Source organism: Anas acuta, chromosome 1 (assembly GCF_963932015.1).
Source record: "Anas acuta chromosome 1, bAnaAcu1.1, whole genome shotgun sequence".
Taxonomy (NCBI): domain Eukaryota; kingdom Metazoa; phylum Chordata; class Aves; order Anseriformes; family Anatidae; genus Anas; species Anas acuta.
Genome location: NC_088979.1, coordinates 122792125 through 122818010, shown reverse-complemented (window position 1 = coordinate 122818010; position 25886 = coordinate 122792125). Strand labels below are relative to the sequence as shown.

The window sequence follows — 25886 nt, the reverse complement described above, 5'->3', positions numbered from 1 at the left end:
AGGAATTAACTCAGTGGAGCTTTCACATTTCAGCTGTTTAGGCAACTGTTTTTGAGTATCTAAAAAAGTTAACAGAGAAACTGAAAAAAGTTGCCACTGGTTTTAAGTGTTGTAACTAGTGGTGTTGACATATCAATTTACTGACAAGGGAAGTGTTTCCTATAGTGTCAGCATTGTAAAAGTTGAAGTCTAGGTCACGTGTATACTTGTCTTGAACATAAACAAAAAGCCCTGATAAATTCCAGATCCAGAGTGCTTGTGCTGTGGGTGCTACTGTAGTGAAGCAGAACAAGCCCAGCTTGATTTTCAGATAGTAGGCTAAACCTGCAGTGTTAGCAATGGTGTTTTATTTTGTTTTGACTTAGAAACTGAATAGAACAAAGACAAAGCCTCAAAAGAAGAATAAATATAGATTAGCAAGAGGTCATTTCATTGATAGTTCACTTTTAAGAGAGCTAACTACATTTACAATGGGAAGCACAAATGCAGCACCTGAAAACACATTCTCTAACCCTCCTGAGGCTTCTCAATAAAGTAATGTACAATTTTCTTTGCTTTTTAACTCCACAGATTCAATATTCAAAATGTGCCTTTGCTAAGCCCAAGTCTACCAGATCTGCAGTTTGCTAAAAAAAAAAAAGCTAATGTGATACAAAGCAAAGGGAAATAATCTTAAAACCAACCTGTCAATGAAAAAATGGTAATATAATTCCCCTTCCCACTATTAAAAAGAGAGATCTAAGATGTACCACAGAAATTCACTTGAGCAAATCTGCATTTCTGCAATCTGGAAAACTCTATGAAAATACCAGCTAGGCAGTGAAAAAGTACCATCACAAAAGTACCATCATAAACATTTAGAAAGTGACTTGGAGCAGCTAATTTTAATCAAATTTTTACCCTCTCCCATTTATTTATTTTTTAATTATGTCTGAAAACACTGCTAAAGAGCCTTGCAAAAGACCTAGCACAATCATCATTTAATTATTAAATGTCAAGGCTACTCCTAAATCTTAAGAGGACAGCATGCTCATTTCTCTTGATATTTGCAAAGCTGAAGGAAACAACTTCAAACAAAGCAAAACACCCCCGTATTGGTCCTTCTGCAAGGAATCAAGGAGAACACAAATCTAACATTAACATTTATAACCTCTTTCTGAGCTTAACTTATTAACAACAAAAACATGGCTATGAAAACAGTAGTAGAAGGTACACTGCGTCAGTAAGATTTCCAGTGTTCACTGTATATGCCCTGTTTCTTGATAGCTTGATTTCTTGCTTGGTCATTTACTCCTTGTATATTGGATGCAGCAAAAGAAACCTCTTCTTACCAAGGCAGTAAATAGAGAGATAGCAATTAGCTTTGACCTTTTCAGTGGAGGATGGATTATACTGAAAATGAATCACTGTTTCTCAGTAGAATAAAGGAAGAGGATGTTATTATACATACCTTATAATGATAATAATACTGCATACACCTCTCATAGTTTCTCTCCAAGGATCCACGACTTCCTAATGAACATTAAATGAAGTCTTGCCTCACCTCCACACTCTTGGAAGACAAATAGTTCTTCCCCACAATGTGCAAGTGGGAGGATATAATGAACAGCTAATTCTTATGCACCTAATTAAAATAAATGTTTTCATGATTTTATTTGTAAATGTTTATTTAATTTCTGTAAAGTGAAATCAGGAAAAGTATACTATTCCATGCCAGACTATCTCCATCCTTTCAGCTCTTTGAAGCCTTTGAGCAAAGAGCCTGTAAATTCAATTTCTGTGTCTGGAGGCTCAGCACTAATAACTCTGTCTGGAACATCAGTATCAAGGGACACTAAGTGTTTTCAGAGTTTATAGGAAGCCACAAAAGGTTTTCTGAATAGATAGAAAAGTTTCCTGTTATCTTAGGAATATTATCTTAGAGATAGATTAATAAGAGGGGAATATTATAAAAATATATTATGTTGATTATCAGACTCCCAGTAAGAAAACCAAGATTTATATACAGATACAGAGAAAAATAGATCCACACCTCTACATGACTTGCCTAGACCCTTTCTTCAGTATAAATTATTGCTGGTTATTTCAGAACTATATACACTGAGCTGTGATAATTAACCTTCCACCTTAAGTCTCATCTTCATCTTCTACAGTTTTAAGTTGTTGAAGCACTGATGCAAAAGGACTTCATATTTCTACCAGTAAGTTTCATCATTAGCAATGAATATTCTTATTGCTCTTATTATTTGTCATTACTTAAAAAAAAAAAAAAAAGATAAAAAGATAAAAAGATAAATCACTTTTGTAAGCTTGCTATATTCCTGGGTTGAAAAAAAAATTATCTTGTGCTTTAGTTTTCCACCAGTTGACACCAGTCACACAGTATCCACTCTGTACTGCTTTTTTCTGTCTATCCTGGCTGAAGGATGGAGATGGGAGAGTGCTCACAAACATATTGTTATGTACATGGTAAGACCATCAGGAAGAGACCATGCTGAAACTGTATTTAGGGGACAAAAAGTAAGGAACACTCTGTTGAAATCCAGAAATGCAAGTTCAGCTGTTCTTTTTCTTATTTCAAAGGTAAGCCGTTTTTGACTCAGTTGTCTTTACCATATTTGCTTGTTACTGTATCTTCTGTCAAGAACTATCAATTAGATACCATCACAATTCTTATTTATGTACCTATATGATTATTTCTGAATTTATAGTTTATAAATGGATATTTATACTCAAAAGTTTCATTAATACATTTATGTATTTAAAATCATGTGAACTCAGCAGAGAAGCACTGTGTCTTTGTCTGCCTGTCAATCTGCTGTTCCTGGGTTTGGCCTCACTACTAAGACTATCACCTATTCTGTGTCTTCTGGAATCTAGCCATGTTGGATAAAGTTAGCATCATATAAGCCCTGTAAAAACATGCAAATTGAGCTTTACCTGCAGCTTTAAAACAATACAGTTTTTAGGGTAAATTCCGATGTCTCATTTGCAAGAATACAGGTGCCAAACACATATAGTTACACAGTTCCATCACCTTCAGAAGTTCTTGTATTGAGAGAGGTGCCTGTTTAAACACTTTTAATACATTGGACACACATTGAAATAGACCAATCATTGCAGGTAGTACAACTTTTCCTAAGCCATAACATCTGTAAAATATAGACCTATACCTGAAACAACCACTCTCCCCTTCACCCCCCATAAAAAAGTTGCTGAATGAACAGTTACAATGTTTGATAACAACAGGGCATGGAAATAACAAATGAAACTAGGAACTGGAGATTTAGTGAGAGAAAACACATTGGACTACAGTTTGATCAAATAAATGCTAATTGTTTATGTCACAATACCACAAACACTTGCCGTTTCAATAGACACTATAGATAAGGGTCCTCAGACCTGGAAACTGAAGTCAGAAAGAGCTGGATAATTAGGTGTGTTTGAAAAGCCCAGTAACTTCCTAATCAAATGCTTAGGTATTAATTAAGTATAAAAATCTCACCCTTGAGAATCTAAGTCTTGCTGAAAAGCAGCAGGAGCTTGGCTTACACCTGTCCAAGATGTATTTATTTACCATGTAGGTGTCATTCAGTTTCAAAACCACTAGACAGCTACCCCTATAACAAAGCTATGTCATAAATAAATAAATAATCCCTATGTAGTGAATGCTGGCAGAACTTAAGATATTTTTCCATTCAGCATCAGAAGAATTACAAAACCTTTCCCAGTTTTAAGCCAGAAATGTCAGAAACATTGCTCAGGACAAACATGGACATTGGAGAGGTGGACACTTGTCTATAACACAGTTTCTGGAGATATGACATCTGCTCAGTGTTGACTTGTCTGGAAGACTTGAACCAACCAAACTTCAGATTATTGTAATTCAATTGTGAAGTGGGTCTTTGTTTTTTGACCCCAAATCATACTGTGTTTTTGCAAAACCAAACCAAACCAACCAAACAACAACAACAACAAACACCACCTTACTGATACAACTTCCATGATTTGATTTAAATAATTTAATTTTCTGTTAAATCCTGCTCTCATTTATCTTTCAGATGAGTATCACTGAAAAGACCTCCAATCTCCCTTATCCCTGTTCACACATGACTATAGTAATCTACCATTTTGCTCATGAACACACCCAGACAAGCTGGTGAACTGCTCAGACCCCCAGATGAAGTCTCCAAAGCTAGGCTTTTAAAGTAGACCGAAGAACATGCACTTGCAGAGCATGAACTTCAAATGTGGTCTGCCACTGGTCAAACCACACAGCAAGAAGTCTGAACCAAATTTCCCAATACTGAAAAGGTTTGACAATAGGAAATTCAGTATCCTAGTGAGAAAAATGCACAGTACCAGAAGCCAGAAGGTAGATAAAAAGAGTACACAGCTGGAATCTCGTCACAGAGGAGGAGCATCCCAGTCTCTTTACTTGCCATTTTATTCCATGGCAATTTATGCAGCTCCCAACTTAATCGCTACCTTCAAATCTTTCAACAGGTCATTCATATGTTATGTAGGAAATCTGTAATTCAGGATAAAAAAAACTGATGAGCGGTTAACCAGACAAAACTAAGTGTTGACTTGCTCACCAGAGAGCATCAATTCTCTGACTTGAAAAGCCTGACCTGGAGTCAGTTTTGAAAGGAGAGTTCAGTCTCTGTCACTCAGGTCTTGCAGTGCCAGTTGGCATAATCTCTAAACTATTTTTCAAAGCATGTTCAATGTAATGCATTCATATGATTATTATATGTACATATATTTTATTTCTTTTTTTATTATTATTTTAATACCTTTTTTTTTTTTTTTTTTTTTTTTTTATAACATAGATTACCAGAAATGCTCAAAATACAGGTAAAGACAAAGTTGAAGTAGCATGTCTGGTTCAAGCTCTATTCTATTTTGTCAATACAAAAGAGTTGCTCAGACAAATAACATATAAGAAAGTTTCTTTCTCTTGGTATCATTTAACCTTGAAAGGATCCATTAGTTGCATACATATTTTCTAACTTCTAAACTAATAATATTTTAAGACTATGGAATAGTGAATAATACATGAAGAACAGCAAAGGAAATTTACTACTGATAAAAATTTCTAAATAAGTATTAAATCTGTGTAAAGTTGATTAAAATTTCAAAATCTGCTATCAATTTTACTTATATTCTATTAGTAATAATCTGATTACTTATGTGTGATTAAATGATCCCAGAATCAGGATGCAAGAGCAGGAGCTTTTCTTCAAATCCGAGCTGAACCTGAATGATTATTTTTCCTTTTTGTTTAAATGAGCTGAAACAACTTCTGTCATGGCAACACCTGAACTAGAACTGAACTAAAAAATTAGCTAGCTCAACCCCACAGCACGAGCTAAAGTCTGTACAGATCTATTTGTCCATTGTTTCATTTTTCAACTAGATGAGATTTGCATTATCATGTAATCTTTATTTATACATTCATACAGTATTCCTAGAATAATATCATATCAAGAAGCTGTTATTATCATTTTGCACATATCACTGTAGCATCTTGGAGCATGTAGAATTTTTTGGAAGAAATGGTTGTAGGATAGTTCATTTAACAATCTGCAGAAGAACCACAAGATCTTTCTGTTTCTTCAGTCATAGGAAAAATGCAGGTATATTGAATCAGAGTTAGGATAAGACCATTTGATATAGTTATAAATTTTGTTCAGAGTAAGGAAATCTATATATTTTTTCATAAAATGATTATTGTAAACCTTTTAAGTTGCACTGCAAATATGCACCAAGATAAACAGATATCAGGACTCCAACAAACTGTCAGGACTTGCAAACTAAGTAAGCAGTGGAAGACAGATTTATTTTTTACCTTCTTAAGATCTACACAATCCATGTATAAAAGTATTTTATTATTTTATTAATGAAAAAATAAAGATAGGGGAAAGCAATGCATCTCAGCATCTGTTACAACCCATAGGTTAAACATTTAACTGAGGAGGAACTACAAGCTGCAACAATTACACATAAGTAAATGCTGCTGTACAAGTCATGCCCAGATTCTCCAAGCTGTTCTTGGCATAAGGCCAGATGGGACAGGGTGAAACAGAAATAACTTTATGACATTTTTGCATTTCCCCAAATCCAGTAACAAACAGGGAAGCCAGCTTCAGCCCTGCATGCTTCTGTATAACTACAGGACCACTCTGCATCACTCAGTTGCCCATGATTCTGACAGGGTTTTTAACAACTGAGTACCACTGGGGGAAGGTTATCTTTAACTCCCATGGGTATTTTCTCTAATTACAGAAAAAGTTAAGGAAGTTAGCAGGTTCTCAGGAGATTGGTCTCTAAATTTTAGAAACAACTTAAAACTGTAATCCACAAACTTTTTGGAAGAAAAGTGCCAAAATATTAACATGAGAGCACTTAAATTTAATGTGAACAAAGTACATAGGAAAAACAGAGAGATCCCTTAGGGTCACTGTTCATCTTTGACTTCTATCAGTCCACAGTATCAAAAGAAAAAGATTAAAGCATGAGTTATCTAACCCTACTGTCAGCTCTATTAGTGAAACTGTGTTCCTTTAATTAAGAGATATGTATCTCATAATCCCCTTCTCCAACAGGATGTGAATTCTTGCTCACCTAAAATACTTAATGTAGGAGGAAATGTGCATTGCTGGGTACACATCGGCACTGCTATGTTAGATGCTTAACCAAGAATTATGTCCTTTTCCCTTCCTTGTTATTGTTGCTGTAATGTTGCCTGAATAACTTTAGTAGTTGCTTTGCTTCTGAAGAAGATGCTACATTATTAGCTTAAGCATCATAGGGCTTTGTTAGCTGGTGACTACAAACTGAAGCAAAGACAAATTATTTAAAGCAAAAAAGAAATTTAAGAGCACAGATACCAGTGGGCAAAAAAAAAAAAAAAAAAAAGGCTTTTAAATGTTTTATATGCTCACGGAAAATTCTCCCTGTCATCTTTGGGTCTGGAAATCATATTACTTTCAAACTCGAATGCAAACTGCCATCTAAACCCATATTTAGACCAATAACATGAATCATAAAATGAACATGAGTACCCAGCAATAGAGATCTGAAAATTATTGTTGTATATTTTTTATATTTTGATAATCCTTGATACAAAATGGAAACCCATTATGCTGTAATTATACATTTTTAAAAGCTCTTTCAGATCTTTTGATGAAAGACAATATCTGGAGGCCAAGCCATTGTCAACAGTTATTACTGTCTAGAATTTTATGTTCAAATCCTGGATCAATTCAGCCATACCTTCTTGTTTCTGAGGCAGCTATTTAAATATGCTGTGATTTACTACAAGGATAGCTTTCAGTCAAGGCCACATAATGTAGAGCTGTTTTAAAAAGCTATGATAAAAACAAAATCTTAAAATTCCATGAATTGTGTGCAAGTGCATTCACTTCATAATTTGTAATATATTATTATTTTTAATGGCCATTGCTCCAAGATTACCTTCCAGTCTGCAAATTGTTAACAACAAGTTGTTACAATGAATTGTGCCCTCTGTGTCACTTAGGCGCTTCCATATTTTCCTGTCTGGTGTTACAACTGTCACTTAAGTCAGTAATTTTCTAGGCAATACTAATGAAGAGAGAGAGTACAAATAGTTGTGTCAGCTCTGCTAGTTTTGCAATGTTAATAGAAACCACAGTGCTCAAGATTTGTTTTTGTCTTTTGTAAGTGCAGCTCTCACCTTGATAAATATGGCAACAATTGTATTGAATAAGAAAACAGGACTATTAGAAATCACATCCCAGAATAAAATTTCACTCTAAAAATTGAAAATGGTAAAGATATCACAGTATTGCTTACATGAGAGATAATTTGACAAAACCATAAAACTTTCAGGAAGAAGACATTTCAGAATAAAATCTTTAAATTACTTTGACATAGTGGCATCACACTACTCTACCCAGCTACCTTGTTCAGCACTGTAGACATAATGTCAGACATCTGAATTCAACCAGAGCAGTTCCAGTCTGACAAGTACTGAAATCTGTCTAGATCCAGGCCCTACCTAAGTTCTTTCAGCTCTATCATTTCATGGAAGGTGTCCAACAACATGAAGAACCACTGTATCTCTTCTCCCCATATAGTTCATCCATGACACTCACCACACTCATCACATGAACATATCGGCATTTCTAGTCGTATTAAACTCCTCTCCATTCAGAGTGCCTCGTGCCCAATATTTGTTGGTCTTCCATCATAAAATACTTCCTTGCCCCAAATGAAAACTTAAATAAACTTTGTGAAAGCAACAACAATAGCTACAGCAAACAACCCCAACAGAAAACAACAGACTTACTCTGCTTCATTCTGGCTCTTTCCAATAAAAGTTGATAGGCTCTGCCTGTATGAGATTTCAGACATAGAGCTACAGATACATCTATGGTCAGAGCATGAACTCAGCAAGAATGTACGTATGACTTTGTTGATCGGCAATCAGGTGTGTTTATTTGAATCACGATTTCCAGCTAAATTAAACACTTCTAGCTCTCATGGTTGTGGACCAAAATGTCAACACATAAGTACAGAGAAACAAATACAGTAAATGTGGCAGACAATCCAGAAGAGGAAGCCATTGCAGTTATTAATACCAAGAAACTGAAGTTCAAATGCTCAAATGTTCCTGAGATACTCATTACCCACTTCAGGCACAGAAATTTTTCCACCCTCAAAGTATCATTCAGATGCTGCCTAGCCTTGGATGGTCAAGGTATCTTCTCTGCATGCTAACACATTGATGCTATGCCTCCTGCATCATTTCATAGGGAGACTCTGCTCAAAGTTCTCAAACTGAAAGCTCCAAGACAGCGTATTTGAAGTACATGCTCTGATCTAACTGTAGAGAGAGGAGGAAAAAGGCTTTTCCTTAAGATTAAGCAGAGATTTCTGTTTGATAGCTTTTCAGAGGTGTAAGTATGCAAATGCCCATGAAAATGGACATGGTACGTCAGATATATGATACATGATACATGATACCATTAAATGTGCAAACAAGCCTTCCAAGATATGGAAGCAGCAGTTTACCTTTGCTAGCTGGTATAATTACTCAACCTAACACTGTCCTGGGAAGTAAAAGAAGCAGAATCTCTTATTGATGTATTTATTGAAGACATAAGTCTAAATCATACCAAAAAATCATGCCTTTGCGTTCACCTATAGATTCACGCCCCACTGTTACTATTAATGTTTGTGTCCTTATTACAATGTTTTAGGCAAGGGTAACATATAGAGTGATGTATTTAAGGATGTTGTGGTGCAATGGGTGGAAACTATTTCTGCTGTTTAGAAACCAATTTTATATCTAGTATGTCATTTGTTACCTGGATCCAGCCCCTTCAATCTCTAATTCATAAAACAGAAGAATTACAGTTGTTTTCCTATGGTAAGATAAGGACTGTAGGCAGGTTGCCTGGAATCATGATAAAAGCAGCGGAAGATTTAGGATTACATTTTGGTTTATAAATCTGTGCTTTTTCCCGAGACTGAAGGCTACTAAATGGAGAAAACTCATCAGCAGCATTTGCTGTTTTATCATTTATGCAAGAATATGACAGTCTTGCAAAGTATATGACTATGAAGAAAGACTCATGGTATTTGTGGGACTTAAATGTGATGTAGATAAGTTGTCCTTAATTGTCCGTTGAGAACTGCAGCCTTTCCAATATGAAGTCTCCTGGAAGGAACTACTTCCATTATTAAAAATACTTTCAAAACCCTTGTGTAGAGAGAACAACATCTGAGCAAGCTGCCCCAGTGCATGGCATAGAGTGAGTGTACTGCTTGGTGTAGACATGGTACAGTTTAGTTAAATTCCTCCTCAAAGGCTAAATGTAGAATGTGTTGTAAAATTTAAACAAAGAAAGATAGATCTGAAAATTGGTTTAGTATTGCAGGGCTTAGATGGCTGGCTCACTCAAAGTTAGTCAGAAGTTCCTTACAAAAACCAATTATGATATGTTCAAAATATTTAAAAATGCATGCAGCTAAGTAGTTCACCTTGAAAATAGCTACCATAGTGGACTGCATGTAGTACATGTAGACCCACAGAGCTTCCCACAACGCTTAAGTGAGGCCAAAGAACAGAGCAGAAATGTGCATTGTGTGTGACAGCAATGAGGTGAGAGGTGAAAAATGATGGGAATAAGAAGGCAACCCCTGCCAAAAGCACCAACTACTGAGGCACTGTTTTGGATATTTAAACCTGCCTACACACTATGCTGAGAGAACTGCACCAGGCTAGCAGACATAACACCAAACCTACAGGTCCTTACCCTTCCAGGACACAGCAGCTGTGGGCTAGGCAACTTACTGTTTTGCATCGAAAATGACAGTCACTATGTATGTAAAGGATCCTGAACATTTTTGGGAAGAGGGAGGGGGCTTGATGAAATTGTCTGCAAGCTCTACATCATCTCAGGCTTCTCAAAGATGAATTTAAGTATTGCTGGATGAACATGAAATCTGTTACCTCTATCCCCAATCCGTAACTTCACTGGTGAATACCATCATCACCAAAGCCCATGCTTGCTTTCTGCCTTGCCTCTGTGGAGATCTGTGTGCAATGGACCATGCAAATGCAGCCATGAGTGGATACTCCTGAAGACCTTCTAAATTTGCTGAACACTTTGACACTAAAAGCTGGTGTAAGAGGCACAGATCTGCTGCACACTCACTGAGACAGTTGCTCTCAGCTCCATCACCTGCTCATGCTTCCAGTTGGTGCTAGAGGAGCTAGGAGTAATGGGGCTGGAGGAAATCTCCCCATAATACTACATGTCTCCAACAGCTTGTCTTCAGTGGTGCTCCTTTTGCACAGGCAGTTTCTCAAACAAAGCAACTTCTCAAACAAATGTTTAATTAATGGTGTCATGCCACTAGTAAGACAAAGGATGGAAAAACAGAAATGGGGAATGAATGTCACCATTTCAAGCACTGTTGCAAAATGAAAACAAAGCACAGAGAACAGAAAGCAGAAAATACAGGTTATTTGGTACTTCTTGGAGAAAAGGGCTACATCTGTTAAACTCTGTCTTGAGATGATGATGACAGGAGATGAAAAGATGAAATGTCTTTTGTCTCCTTAACCTAATCTCCCAGGGACAATCTCAGCACTTTATAGCAAGGACCAGCTCTTTTTCTGTTTGCAGAGCACATTATAGATGAGTATTCTGGTTTCTGACATGCCCTCCTAAGAGAAGTAATGGTAACAGCAACATGTCAGCAGCCCTGCTGCTTGCAAAACCCAGCACACTGCTCTGAGCAGCATCACAGTGCTAGAAGGACTTGCAGACTGAAAGCAGAAAGTGGGGAGGGCTTTTTACAGCAGAGGTGATTTACACCGACAATTTAATGTTAGACTTTGCTTTGGGTTGCTCCTAAATGTTCTGTTTCTCATAAGAGGTATGTAAAGGATCCTAAAGAACCTAGTTTCCCAATATTTTAACTCACAATATCAAGTGTTCAAGCATATTAGTGGTACAATAAAGAAATAGATGCATCAAACTCTCAAGTTACAGCAAACTTTCTGTAGATACGTAGAAATGCTCTTTGATTATTCATGATTAACATCTGAAGTCAACTGATTAAAGTTACATGAATTCTTGCATATTTGGTTTGCTCAGAGTAGTTGGTGCATCTGTTAATATCTCTTAATTCTCATATATTGCTAATTGCAAGTTCAAAGTGCAACTATTACAATTTACTAACAATTTAAACTAAGAATAAACTAAAATTTGCAGATCCTGTAATTTAAGGAAGTGTAGAGAATTTCTTGTTATTCATTATGGGCCATTTAATGCATTCCTACCTTATTAAGCTGAAGTAACTGTGTCTCTAGATGCTGACTACGAGTAAAAATCTCAAAAATAGTCTATTTGTATACACTATTACACAAATCAAGCATACACATGAATTCCTGCAGGCAATAGCAGAGATAGTGAGCTAGTTTCAACAGATGCCAACATTTTAGTTGCAATGAGCAGTGTATTCAGATGGCTTATCTATTATTTTGGTGGTGAGATGCCTCTGAACAGACTGAGTTTTTATTATTTTATTTTATTTTATTTTATTTTATTTTATTTTATTTTATTTTATTTTATTTTATTTTATTTTATTTTATTTTATTTTATTTTATTTTATTTTATTTTATTTTATTTTATTTTAATTTCAGGACCGTCAGTGTACCTTCCTAGCTGACTCACAGCTATGTATTCATTTTTGGAGAGGACTGAATTATGTTTCATGACTGTTCATGGGCTGCATCATAAATTCAAGACTACACACTCCCCTCTTTCCACTGATCTCCCACAGATGCCAAAAGGAAGCTTGCACAGAGATCAAAGGAAGAATCTGGGCTCTGTGTAGTAAAATAAAACTTTCAGTTGTTATTTTTTACATCACATTCAGAATTGCTCACTGGAAAATGTTCCCTTTGCTAGAATTACTGCTACCCTTGCTCCTGTCTCTTTTCCCTTCCTTTGTTCTTTCTTTTCTCTGGCTTCTTTTCCTTCTTCTCTTTTTATCTGCCACCACAAGTTCCCATTCCCAATGCAATGCAGCGAAATGGTGGGTGTTGGAATGGACACTTAGCATGTGAAGTGCCACCATAGCCATGAGTACTTACACTTTGAGAAATCCTGGGGAGCAATGGTTCAAATCTACCTCCAGACTTAGGACACAGCACAATGGCCCTTACTCTCTGCGTAAGACAATGCTGCAGGACTGTATCTACAGTGTCACAGTTGTGTTAAAAACAAAACAAAACAACAACAACAAACCCAAAGCCTCCTCCCACCCCAGCCACATTTGCCACACGAAAAACAAACAAACAAACAACAAAAAAAACCAACCCAGGCACTTACTAACTGCCATCCCCATAGCATACACTCACCCAGGTGTTCAGCATCTTGTCCACCAAAGTACTCAATATCAGTGCAATGAATTGTATGCATATGTTACTATGTCAATGCCAAGTGCCCCAAGCTAATGATTAGAAAGTGTCAAGTTAAGTATCATGAAATTTTCCCTACGACTGAAAACTTCATTTTGATCAATAAAGCTAGTTTCAGATACAGGGGATCCAGTTGTAAGATCCACTTGAAGAATGCAAAACAGAAGCAGTCACATGATCCTATGCACCACAGCAGTCGATTGAAACCTCCTGAACACGGTGGGAAAAAGGACCAGAAAATTCTGAAACTTCCCTTTGCTTTCATCTTCCCATATGGTAATTAGGCTTTGAAACAATACAGAGTTTTTGGCATGGAAATTCCAGTGTGCTTTAAAAAAAACACCTATTTCTAAATGAGACATTTCCAACAAGACCACATAAAATGCTGTCCTTAACCCCACTTTTGAAACCGGAAAACTGAAAGGAAATAGTTTTTTCAAGGTCGGTGTCCAAACCCAGAACAAGTTCTGGAATCGTCTTTAGAATTAAGTCACTGGATCATATTGCATTCACTTGCGTTTCACATACACATGAAAAGATTACAATCTCTCACATTTTGTGAGCTGAGCAGTTCAGTTATCCTAACTTTCTCAACTGAACAAAATGTGTTCATATGGAATAGCCCAGATACATTAGAAGAGAAGATTTTGATACTAGAGCTACCAATGCCCTCCTCAGTCTACTTTGAGTATCAATAACGTTCTTGCAATCCTTGGCACAAATTAGTGCAGGTAAAGCATTCCTCACTCTTGCAGTTAATAAGTGACCGAGAAAGTCCATCAACTTATGCAGAAGAGGTTGTTTGCAGCCACCAGTACACATGCAGATGGAATGGGAGCTTACTGAAAAGCTCTTACTGTCTCATTTGACATTTTTGCTTATATTTCAGAAGATAATTCTAACAAGGTAATCTAATATCAAGAAAGCATTGCTCTGAGAGTGGTGCAAAGCATGTCAGACTGACAGACCTGGAATCTTCCACTGAGCCTTAAATTTAGTGTGGAAAGTAACTGTACAATCTTCTCCTTCAACATCACTCTACTGCTGCTTTGAGAACAATGCCAAAATGTTGCCTGGATGTCACCCATTCCACCACTAACCTTAGAAAAAAATATAGGTTGGACAGTTTGGTGTCAAATACTGTGAAACACCCTTTGCACAAAGTCGGGATCACCCTAGGAAATATGTAGGTGACTTCAAATGCTTCCTCTGAACAGCCATCAGATCCCTTCACTGCCACTCAGTACACCTTGGCAAAAATATATTTAACCATATTTTTTCCCCTCTCACAACAAGAAAGGATGTATGGATACAGAAACCATGACACTGAGATCAATGACCACATCCCAGAGAATTCACTGGGAGCAGGACTGGATCCTGTTCCCTGGGCTGGAACTTGCATTTCTCATTGAAAGAAGAGCTTAGTAATGCAGCTTGGTGAGGCTGCAGAAAGGCAGGACAGAGAGGAAGGAGTCCACAGCTGCCCAGCCCCAGCCTAAATCAAGAATGGGAGTTAAGGGCTCTAATTCCCACTACTAGCATAAACACTTTCAGGGACACTACACTGTCTGGAAACTAGCCTTAGCAATGCCTCACTAATATTCCCCTGACCTCGCCCCTCCCAGCACATCCTCTTTACATTTACACCAGTTAGTGAAACTCGAGTAGCTCGCAAGAAAGTCCTGACTGTGATAGAAACACAACCCAAATGGGGAAATCAGGGAAGGATGCAGATGCAAAGCCACTCTCCTCCACACCCATGATAGAACAGGAGCATCACACTGGTGCTGCTGGGATATGTAGGGTGACTGGCTTATTATGTCCCCTGCCCGTTATGTCCCCTGCTCCTCTAAGTGCAGCCTGGGTTGTCCAGCACGGTTAATTCTAGTTTGTGCAGCAAGCACACAGAGGCAGGTTTGGGGGGCAAAACCTGACAGCAAACAGGAGGTCTGCATATATTGGGCCGTCTGTTTCAGGTTGGAAAAACATCATCAAAAACGGAAACACTTCAAACGATTAAATGTATCAAAGGAATTCTAAAGATTGTATCCCCAGAAGTAAAAACGAAGGTTTTAAGAAACGACTCTCTAGTTTTTTGAAATCTCTTCAGACATACGGTAACATTTTGAGTAGTGTTTGGAGTTCCCCAAACAATACTTAGGATTCGGTATACACGATATCGCTATTAGTTGTTTTCCATCGGGACAACTTGAGGCGATTTTTTTCCCCACCACGTGTGATTTCAGTGAAACGACCTGTTGCTCTTCAAAGTTTTGTTATGAATTACGGTTCTTCGCCTCAATATTATTTCTAGATAACTTCAGCCAGAGAAAACACCTCTGAGCTCTACGGCGATCTCTCCTTTTGCCGGATCGTAGCTGTACCACAAGCCATCCTGCCCCAGATTTGGGGAGGGGAGGCGGAGGGGGTCCCTCCGACGAGTTACGTCTGCATCCGGCATTGCCGGCCGGGCTCAGTCAGCCGGGGATGCCCCTCGCTCCCCGTCGCCCCCGACTCGCGCCCCAACCACGCTGCTCCTCCGCTCTCCCGCACCCCCAAAGCCCAAACCCGGCGCTGCGCTGCCCTGCGGGCTCCCCCCTCCCGGGCACGGAGCAGACCCCGCGGGCTGCGCCCCGTCCCTTCCCCGTGCGCCCCCAGCCCCCAGCAAGGGCGGGCTGCTCCCGACGGCAGCGCTGCCCGCCCCGGCCCCGCTGCCGGGCGCCCACCCGCCCCCTTGCCCCCGCTCCCTGCTCACCTCGTCCCTCCGCCGGGGCTGCTCCTGCCGCCACCAGCGCCTGCCCTTACTCCGGCGCTGGGCAGGGCGGCGGCAGCATCCCCCGCCGGCCCCCCAGCTGCCGCGGCGGCACTTGCAGCCTCACGGGAACCGGCGGCGAGGGGAGGAGGGGGGTGGGGGAGAGAGAAACCCCTGGCCAGGGCCCCGTCCCAGCCCTCCCCGCCGCCTCCGGCACCCGGACCCGCTCCCACGGGCCACGCAGGCGGGGCGGGCGGCGGAGACCGCGGGGACCCGCCCGGGCGCGCCCCGCTCCCAGGCTCGGCAAAGCCCGGCCGGGGCACCGGGTGTGGGGTGGTGGGCGAAGCCGATACCTCTGCGAGGCTTCACCAAGGTTTTTTGCAGCGGGGCTGCCCCCACGGGCAAGTTCCCACGCGGGGCAGCGATGCGCCGGGATGCTCCGTGTGCCGCTCCCCTCCGTGTGCCGGCACTGGCCGGGCTGACATCTGAGCCCGGAGCCGTGTGGTGGAGCATTGCCGTGGGGAAGGAAAGCATCCCTCGCTTCGTTTTCCAAAGGGTAGAAGCGGGGTCGGACTCCAGTTCACGCTGGGAAATCTCCAGCCTTCTTTTCTCTGTTGTTCCCCTGTGGCTTGAACCTGATGCGGTGAAGACAGTGCCAGAGACCTGGATCTCCGAAGCAGAAAATCCTCAGCTCTGTCTGTACTGTGTTGTGTGGTTGCGTGCATACATATAACCCCACATTTTCTTTATTCACCCAAATGGACAATTTATTTGGATCTTAAGAAACGAAATACAGAGAAAAAAATGTTTTCATCAGTATTTGCTAGCACTTACCTTACACTTCTTTTCACATCCAAAGTTCAACACTGGTTGAGAGCCACACTGTCTTTTGGGATCATTACATAGTTTGTATCTGAAGCTCATCTCTTAGGCGTATATCTGAAGCTTATCTCTACTGCTTTTTTAAGATATCATGCTGCGTGTAGCTCTATACTCAGATTTTTGTGCCATTCTGCAGCTCAACCCCAGTGGTCTGGATACGTTCCAAAAGTTTAGTTTCAATTTTCCGAAGATAATAACAACGAAAATATTGTTAGAGTTTCAATGTACTTGTGAGAGTGATGCTTAGAATATATTAAAAGTGTATGGTAGTTTTCATCCTGAAGAGTTGACACAAGACCTTCGCTTCTGAAAGAGATTCACAAGGCCTAACTTTAGTAAATGACTAGTCCACATATTTTTGCAGAACTACCAATGCTCTCAAACCCACCTGGACCCTCAAATAGCATTGCACAAATCAGGAAGCAGTTAATTTTGCAGTTAATTTACTTTCCCATTTCTACTGCAGTACAATATATATTTTTTTAAGAAATAGAGCAACATCCTTAGGAGTTTTTATAGTATAATTGTATAATCATAATGAGAGGACTACAGTTTCCAGATTAAAAAAAATATTTTATAGATTGCAAAGGTAAATGAATAACTCTGAATCATGCTTAATTGGAAGAGTTTCTAGAGAAAAAGGTTTACAAATGCAGAGAATTCACTGTTAAGGTTAAACTAAAGATATTTAGGCACCCAAGCAAATCTAGCAGTTCCAGGCAGCACTCTAATGTGTTAATATTTTGAATCCCAAATAAAAATAAAGTTTTCTTTTAAGAAACATTAGAGATTTCTTAGTACACCAAGTTTATGGAATCATATTTTCCAGGACTACACCAGAGCACAGCAAAAAAAACCTTTTTCTAAAGGCTGTTCTCTGGCTGTGGAGAAACTGTAGAAGAAGAGAGAGTTGGATATTTGGAGCTAACACACAACTATAGTTATGTGACAGAGGCAGAAATGATGGAAGAAAACAAAACATTTTAAGTAGGAAAGGATCCAGGCCAGATGTCACAAAATGCCTGTGGTGCCTTTCCAAACTTCATCCACAATATCTGACAGACAGATTTTGCTGTATTCATCGCTGAACCAGCCCCGCCTAGCCAGTGGTGGAAATTATGTCATAGATTTTGTCTAGCTCTGTGGAGGAGACCATGGACTGGAGTAGCATCTGTAGCCACCTAGGCCTAGCTGTGAATTTATGCATGTAGCACAACTTATGCCCCGCACTAAGGCAAACAGAGGCACAGTTGAACCAGCTCATGTAGGTTGCCAGCTCTTTTGATGCTGCCTTTGATGGCCTCTGGTCAGGGATAATATCTCTGTTGCAGGACATTGCAGACACATTGGCTGTGAGGATGACTTTCTCCTCTCCAAGTTAATATCCTACTGAGTAACAGGAATAGGGAATGTGCAGATGCCATGAGGTGATGGAGCCCCACAGAAGCATGGGGAAGGGTAAAGTTGTGTTGATTTGAACCAGGCAGGTGACAGCTTATACAGAAAAGAAGTAAGGGTCGCTTTCTGCATATAGTCATTTTGTTCTTGCATTGAAGGTCCCTACTGGGAGCGAAGGAGAAAATAATACCACAAATGGGGCTACAGAAGGATTTCCCTGCAGAAACTCTGCAGAGGGTTAAGAGGACAATTACATCCATATCTCTAACTAGCAAGCTCTGGACAGAGATGTAGGTGACCTCCCAAACAGAACTCTTGCAGCTCTCAAGTGCAGCAGCTAGGCAGAAGGGTGTATTGGCACTAGGACTGGCTTGGTGCTCCAGTGAGTTAGCCTATTATCTGTGCCTCTTACAAAAGGTGTGCATGTGGCTGGAGAAGAAGAAAGGGCCAGGAGTGAGGCGTGAAGGCTAAATGGCAAGGTGCAAAGTCAGATGGCCTGACTGGAAAGTCTGATGCTTGTTCCAGCAAAGCTTGCTGATGATGCAGCTGGTGCTTGTCAGAGGTATGCCTAATGCTACAGGTATGGGTGCAACTGGCTTGAGCCAGTTGCCTGGGAAGCTGGAGTCCAAATTTGAGCCACGTTACCAATGGCTTAGCCTTGTGACCAGGCCCCAATGTGCTGAAGAGAATTATAGATATAAAGCATAAAACATGCCCTCCTTTGTTTTGTTCTCTTACATAAGTTCAGGGAAGTACATGATAGGAAAAACAACTATGTCTGCCATATCTTCTTAAGTTGTTTTTAGTGCTAATAAAAGAAGCTGAGCTGATAGTGTAAAGACAGCACTCTGAAGATTTACAACCCAGAAAACTGAGGTCTTCCTTCCAGTGGACAGACACATCATAAAAGGCAAGGCATACTCCTGTCTCCCTCTATCCCAGAATGTTCCTCATCTTGGATTTTTATAGAAGAAAAGGCTTCAAGACTTCCTCTCTGCTGAGACTGAATGATGAGTACACAGAAGGAATACGTGCAAGCTGAGATTTGACTAGGATTCAGAGAAAATTTGAGTTGTTAGGCTGTGAAGGAAATGACAGATAGGGGCAGGGGCAGTTAGCGGTGTGTGAAGCTGACATACTTTGGCCGTGTAAGTGAGGCTATATCACTGTCTAGTGGCTGTCCCATGGAACACAAGTCCCTTCACTACAGCTAGACTTTATAGATGCACCACGTGCTCAAATACAGAGCTCTGTGTTTTTTAAATCAAAAATTCCTCTTCCCCTGCTGAGGATGATGAAGTCTTTGTATTTGCAACACATGGCTCTTTTGCAGAGGAGCAGATTTGCTGTTGGAGGATAACTGATGTTGTTTTGTTCAGTGCAGGAATGAAGAAAGAAATCGGCACTTGGTGTAGTTTCCTCTGGGTGAGTAAATGCAGCAAGGACTGGACTGGTATTACACTACCCAAAACGATATCTACTGATCCAGCTAAGGAGTAAAATACAAACAAAGCTAAATCTGAATTAAAGGCTGCTAGAGAGAGACAGCACCCAGTGTGCACTGGGTAGAATCAGCAGCTCTGTGGACTGAGAACAATCCAACAACAACTCCAGCCCAGCTCCATAAATGTTATTGAACAAGTCTCATGAAGGTGTGTCCTATGTGAATTAGCCTTAAACAAAGAGGACTGAAAATCTTAAGCCCATTCCTTCTTCCTCCCTGCTGTCTTGTTTCAAAAAGTTGAAAAGTCATGATTAAGTTGGCTGAACTTGTTATTTAATATATTTTATTTAGTTTGTATCTATGATTTTTTTAAATATTTACCATATTTCTACAGAATGGTGACTGTTTTCATAGAAACTGGAGATGGAAGAGACCCAGAGTAAGTTCATATCCAGTCCATCCCTCCTGCTGCCACTGCAGAATTGTTCTGCATGAACATTTTCCAGGATCACCTTCAAACTCATTTTGTAATGTTCTGATTCCTGGGGAGGGAGATCTGTGTTCCTCATGTAAAGATCTAGAAATAGATGCTGATGCCCATTCTTTTATTTTATTTTCTTTTTTTTTTTTTGTCTCTTCGTCTTTTTTGTTCTCCTTTTCCTTTTTCAGGTACAGGCACTTATTATTTTGTTGTCCTACAGGGTTTCTTCTCCCTCCTTGGCTTTCTTATAAAGGATCTGTGTAGTTGGGCAGGGCTACTCTGGCAGACACAAGCAGCCTCAGCGGTATCATTTCAACAGTTATTTGTTGAGCAACCCTGGAATAACCTGCCCTGGGGAGTATGAAAAAACAAACAAACAAACAACAAAACAAAAGCTCCAAGGTATTTGCTGAATACCAAAGCAGAAGCACACAGAGAGCATTACTCTATTAATCATGTCTAAGCACACTCTTCTTAAAACCTTTTATTGCTGTAATTTTCAGCAATGAATTTTCTATAATATGATTTATAACTGTTGTATCTCCTTTGTTTATCACTCTGTACTTGCATCTGTTGGATCTGTAAGTCACATTTAGCCTATTTGGGGCAGTTTAGCGAGCAAGCTGTTTTCCTTCATGATAGAGTTATCTTAGTGCTTCAGGATCGTGGATCAAACAATTTCATATCCACATTTTATGACTGCAAAGAAAACTTTTCAGATGTGAGCCAGTCAAAATGGATGTGGTGATTGATATATGCCCCTGAATGCTGCAAGCTTCAAAAAATAAGTCTGAGAGGTAGGAATTGCTTTTCGTATTTCATTTCCAGAGCCCATTAACAACTATTTAAAAATCACTGTGGCGAACAATATCTGTGTTTGCTCATAAATGAAAAGAGACAATTAGTGTGAAAAGACAGGCTGCTGAGCATAAAGCTTTCCCATGTTAGCACAATAACTGAACTGAAGACAACATTTACTAGGCTTTGGCTGCCTGCTGGCTCCTCCTGTATTCTCTGATCTTCTTTCCTCAGTTTTCTCCCTCCTCCTGCCCCCCCGCTACCTCCGTCCTTTTTTTAAATCCTTCTAATATTAGTTCTTTCATTGTCTTCCCTCATTTTCACATCTGTATTTCTTCTCTATATTTCCAAAATTTGGTTCAGAAGAGCTACAGAAAAAAAAAAATATCTCACACATACTGCCTTCTCTTTTGCCTCAGACTGAAGCACAGGGGTACCACTTTTCCCTGAGGCAATAGTGATTAGTAAGTCCACAGGTCTGCAAAAGGTTACTCCTTTTGTGCCAGCCTGCAATTAGCGCAAATGTAGTGTTGGGATGGAGAACTGTCAAACCTAATTTCAAAGGAGGGTCCCCAACATCCCTTCAGCACTGACAACCTGAGCAAAATTATACTTTAAGATTAAAAACAAAAATGAAAACACATTGAAATTAGAAGACAATTAAGTTACAGCTGAATAACTTAAGAAATTCACACCCCACACCTGCCTCCTTTTAAAAGTGCTTTTGGAGGACCTATATATGTGTATTCAAAAATTTCAAGGTCAAAACTGAACTTGAGTGCTCGTTTACTCTTGAGAAGCCTCTTGATCTTCATTCTTGCATCCCTAGCTTCTGTCCTCCCTGATTTCCTGTTTTGTTTCTATGAAGAGAACATGTCACTGAAGTGCTGTATTTTAACAAGATTTCTAGCCACAGTCACATGGTCTTGCTTTTCTGGATTCTTCTCACAAATCCTTTCTCTTGTAATTTCTGTTCCACATTTGTGTTGCACACAGGATCTTTCCCCAAATTGTAACACTCTGTATTTGCACTCCAAACAATAAACAGCCTTCCAAGAGCTGTAGGATCTTAATTAGCTCACAAGCAAAAAAATAATTTTAGAATGCTATTTATTTAAAAAGTCGATTCTTTTTCATGCAGTTGGACATGTAAGCAGATTTTGACAGATTGACTTCGGTGTGCCATGGGATTTGTGTTTGGTTTTGGTCAGTTCAGGTATTATCTGTCTGGATAAACATTAACTGAGAGATGGATCTTATGTACAGCTGCTATCATGGTTAATTATTTATGATGATGAAGGTTAATAGCTTCTTTTTTCCTACAGTCTTTGTAAGTGAAAGTTTTTACCATAGTAAACGCTGAATGCTAATGCATTCTTCCATAAAAATCACAGATCTGCCTTTCTACAAAATAGTTGCTTTCTCTCGTTTTTTCTAATAACATTAGTCAGATGAAGAACTGTCAGTGCAAGCTGTGATCTGTAACGCAGCTCCTTTAGGATAACCAATATATAACATATAACAGAAGGTTAGTGAAAGTGTAATGTTCCCTACCAAGATCTGAACCTTCCCCTGGAAGTGCCTGTCTCTAACTACTAGAGAGGGAGCATGCAGCAATTTTGCTCCTAATAAAGGCATTCCAGTCAGGGCCTTAAAGTCTGGATGGAAAAAAAATAAACCAGAATGAATCTATTTCTCATTATCTTTTTAGATTAACACAAAATGCCATTCAACTTGCCTCAGTAATTTCACTCATTCATTCAGAACTACTCAATCTCTTCATCTCTGCTTGGGTTATTCACGATAAGAAATCCACACACATTGACACTTGCACATGTATTCACTATGGTTTATTCCGGAACTGCTATAAAAGCAGTCGGAAATCTCAGTAGATATGTAGATGAACATCAAGTTCACCTGAACAATGCTTCACAGAAAATAGTTAAGTTATAAATCGAAGATATTCTGCCTTTGTATCTGGGCGGCTGTGACAACAGATGGAATGGTGTATCAAGTGCAAGTGTTCTCACTTTAAGACAGATGGCCTTAAAACTGGAGAGGAGCAAGAAAAAGGGCATGAGAATTACTAAATATTTGGAAAAAAAAAAAAGGTCTCAGTGAAATTTTTAAAGAAACAGGTTTGTTTAGTTTATAAAAAAGGAAGGTGAAGATGTTCGTTTATCACAGTCTTCAGATATCAAAATAGGAGGGAAAAAAGAGTTAATAGAGAGATCTTCAGTTTCTTAGTAAAAGACGGTTTTATGGTAGTAAAGCAAACACACCTGTTTGGTATTCCAAGCTAAGCAAAGATATATGGGTATACTCCTGACTCCTCAGAAACGGGCATCAGATACATAAAAGGACAAAAGTATGACAAGAGACATTTATTGGAATTTGAATTTAAGCAAAATTTGATTTTTGAAATCAAGTACATTTCATAAGTATTATTGACAAATTGTTGACAGAACAATAACCAACATCCTCCTGAAATGAAAATCTCTTCAATTTAAAACATTTTTTTTTCTTTCATTTTTAAAAGCCAGACATTTATTTCAAACCCCACAGTCTCTGTTACAGAAGAGGTCAAACTACACATTTGCAGTGCTTACTCCTGTCTTTGCATCCTCCCACACTCTGAATTGATGTCTTTATTACAGTATTGTTTCATCATCAGTCTTAATGAAGTTCTCATTAACCACCTCTGCTTTCCTGTCAAATGGTCACGCAAATGGTTCAGCCATTACTGAATAAATCTAGTCATTAAGGAAAGGAAATATTTAATCTTGTCTTTTGAACCACAGCTGCTAATGGGATGATATAGTATCTGTAATGTACATCAGAAAGTAGATTCTGTTTCTTTTTAAAAACATAAAAATAAATTTAAAATGATATGATGTTGCAGTTTTTTGTTTTGTTTTGTTTTGTTTTTGTTTTTGTTTTTTTTTTTTTACATTCATCTTGTTAGGTTCTATGACAAAACTTTCTAAATTAAGGAAGTATTTTACTTCTTGGAAAGTTCTCTGCTCCGAAGACATGCTTGGTTGAGTATTGCCTCATCTTTGCAAATAGAACTCACCTCACTTGAATTAATATCCATATTCAGTATTGCAGGGACTACTTTCAGATAGTTACAGGACTGAGTAATTCCACTCCTCCTAGGCAGTGATTTATTAGACACATCTTTAGTGCTGGATATTCGAAAACCATTTTCCATATAACCAGGTCTAATTGTCTGTAACAAATCTTGGTAGGATCTTGTTTACCTCATTATCTGCCAGCGACTGGCCAGTTTAACTAACTGATTTCACGGCTTCATCCAGTTGAAGCCTGACAGGTAATTTGACAACTAGGTCACTATTGAAATAAAGTATATGGGCCTATTATTGTGACACCAGTCATTCTGGATATTTAATAGACAGAAAGGGCCTAACAAGATACACAGATGAATATCATATATCACTAAGCATTCAAGTCTATTCCTCTTGTGGCCAAAAAGGCACTATGACAGATGTATCTCCTTCAGTGTCTGTAGACAAGACTGTGGCTCCTTGAAAATCCTCCTAGCGGAGGCACAAAATTAAGAAATTCTTACTTTTCTCCCTTGGCCCTAAGCACTCATCCACATCCCTGTTTACCCTTCTTTGCTGTGTTAGTATAGTTGCAGGGATGGACAAGAAATTGAGCAATTCATCTGAATGAAGAAGCCTAATTAAATACATCTATACATATATGTATTTCTTTTATACATATATATATGTATATATATATATAAATTTAACCCTGTTCCCTGTACTGCCCTACAGTCTTTAGTATCATCACAACTGGGGGGCCTAGATGGGAACAGAAAGGTGGACATACCTGCATCAGAAAAAAAATATTTATAAATGGCCCTAAAGGGTGTCTTTGTTCCTTGAAGGTTCCTGAAACTATTCTGAGAAATAACCCAGAACACATGAATTAACTTGAGGTAGATTCTTGCAAGTGGCTAGCCCTTGCTTAGGGGTTCTCAAAATTCTTTTGTAAGCTTAAGTCATTCTTCAGCTTGAAAGGTCCCCTATTTGTATAATCAAATTTCAATCAGACATTAATTCATGCTTTCGCTTCTCAATGTTCACCTCAAATTTCTAGGATTTTGGGTTAGAAAGAATGACACAAGTGCATTCATAATCTAGCTACTCAATTTATTACTCATTTTCAACTTTAAAACTACAGCAAACACTTTACACATAACTTAATTGTTATTACAGAGGGTCAAAAATCAGTATCATCACTTCATAGTTTTTTAGTCTGGGATGACTGGAATGACAGCACTCAGATATGATGTTTCAGTATTCTGTACTCTTAACATTGAAATTGCACCTTTTGCTTGATGTTGATCATTGTGTAGTCCTCCATCAGTTGTAGTCATGCTTACTGCTTTTACCACTTGTCTTCTCTTTTAGTCTTTTATCATTAGACTTGCTTTGCATTATTTGCTGTTCTATGTAGCACTTGCCACACTTAGAAAGTATTTTAGCTATTAATTTTTTGACTTTCCCAGAACCCAAATTACTTTGTTTGGAAGTTGAAATAAAATCAACATACATCATTTTGCAAGGCAGAAGAAAACATTTGGCATCATAGCGTGGCGTTAGCAATGTTTCTCAAATTTGTTTTTCTGCTGCCTATTTGTTTAGGGTGGTGGCAAAGATGACTGTTTTGCATGTTTGTCTTCTTTTTTTTTTTTTTTTTGGTGGTTGTTAATTTTGTTTATTTTATTTTGTTTTACTTTTAGAAGTGCTTGTCTAGTACAAAAGGACTTACAGTGATTATACCTGGTTGCTATTCAGCTACCATTTCTTTTCCTTTCAGCTTCTTGTTGAGTCTAGTAGACTTGTAGATGCCATGGGAAGACTATAACATGCCCACATCTTGAAAGTTGTCCTCAGCTCTGATCTTTCCCACTGCAAAAAGAAGTTAATGGAACTGAGAGGGGTAGAAAGTATAGGATTAAGAATAATCAGCAGACTGGAATTATGTAGTTATGGAGAGACTAAATAGGCTGTCCACTTTGCAAAAGAGATAGCTGAAGGCTGTTGTGATAGAGGGCCGCAAAATCATGAATGGTCTGGAAAAAAGCAAATAAGGAATTTCCCATAAGACA

At 38.9% G+C, this 25886-nt stretch overlaps 1 protein-coding gene across 1 annotated transcript in view; it reads right to left on the bottom strand.

The window, feature by feature from the left end:
• Positions 1-15959, bottom strand: part of CASR (calcium sensing receptor) — a 72685-nt gene extending 56726 nt beyond the window's left edge. The window contains exon 1 of the mRNA XM_068698942.1: positions 15744-15959. The gene's annotated coding sequence lies outside the window, so the exon portion shown is untranslated. The remainder of the gene's footprint in view (positions 1-15743) is intronic.
• Between the last annotated feature and the right edge of the window lie 9927 nt (positions 15960-25886).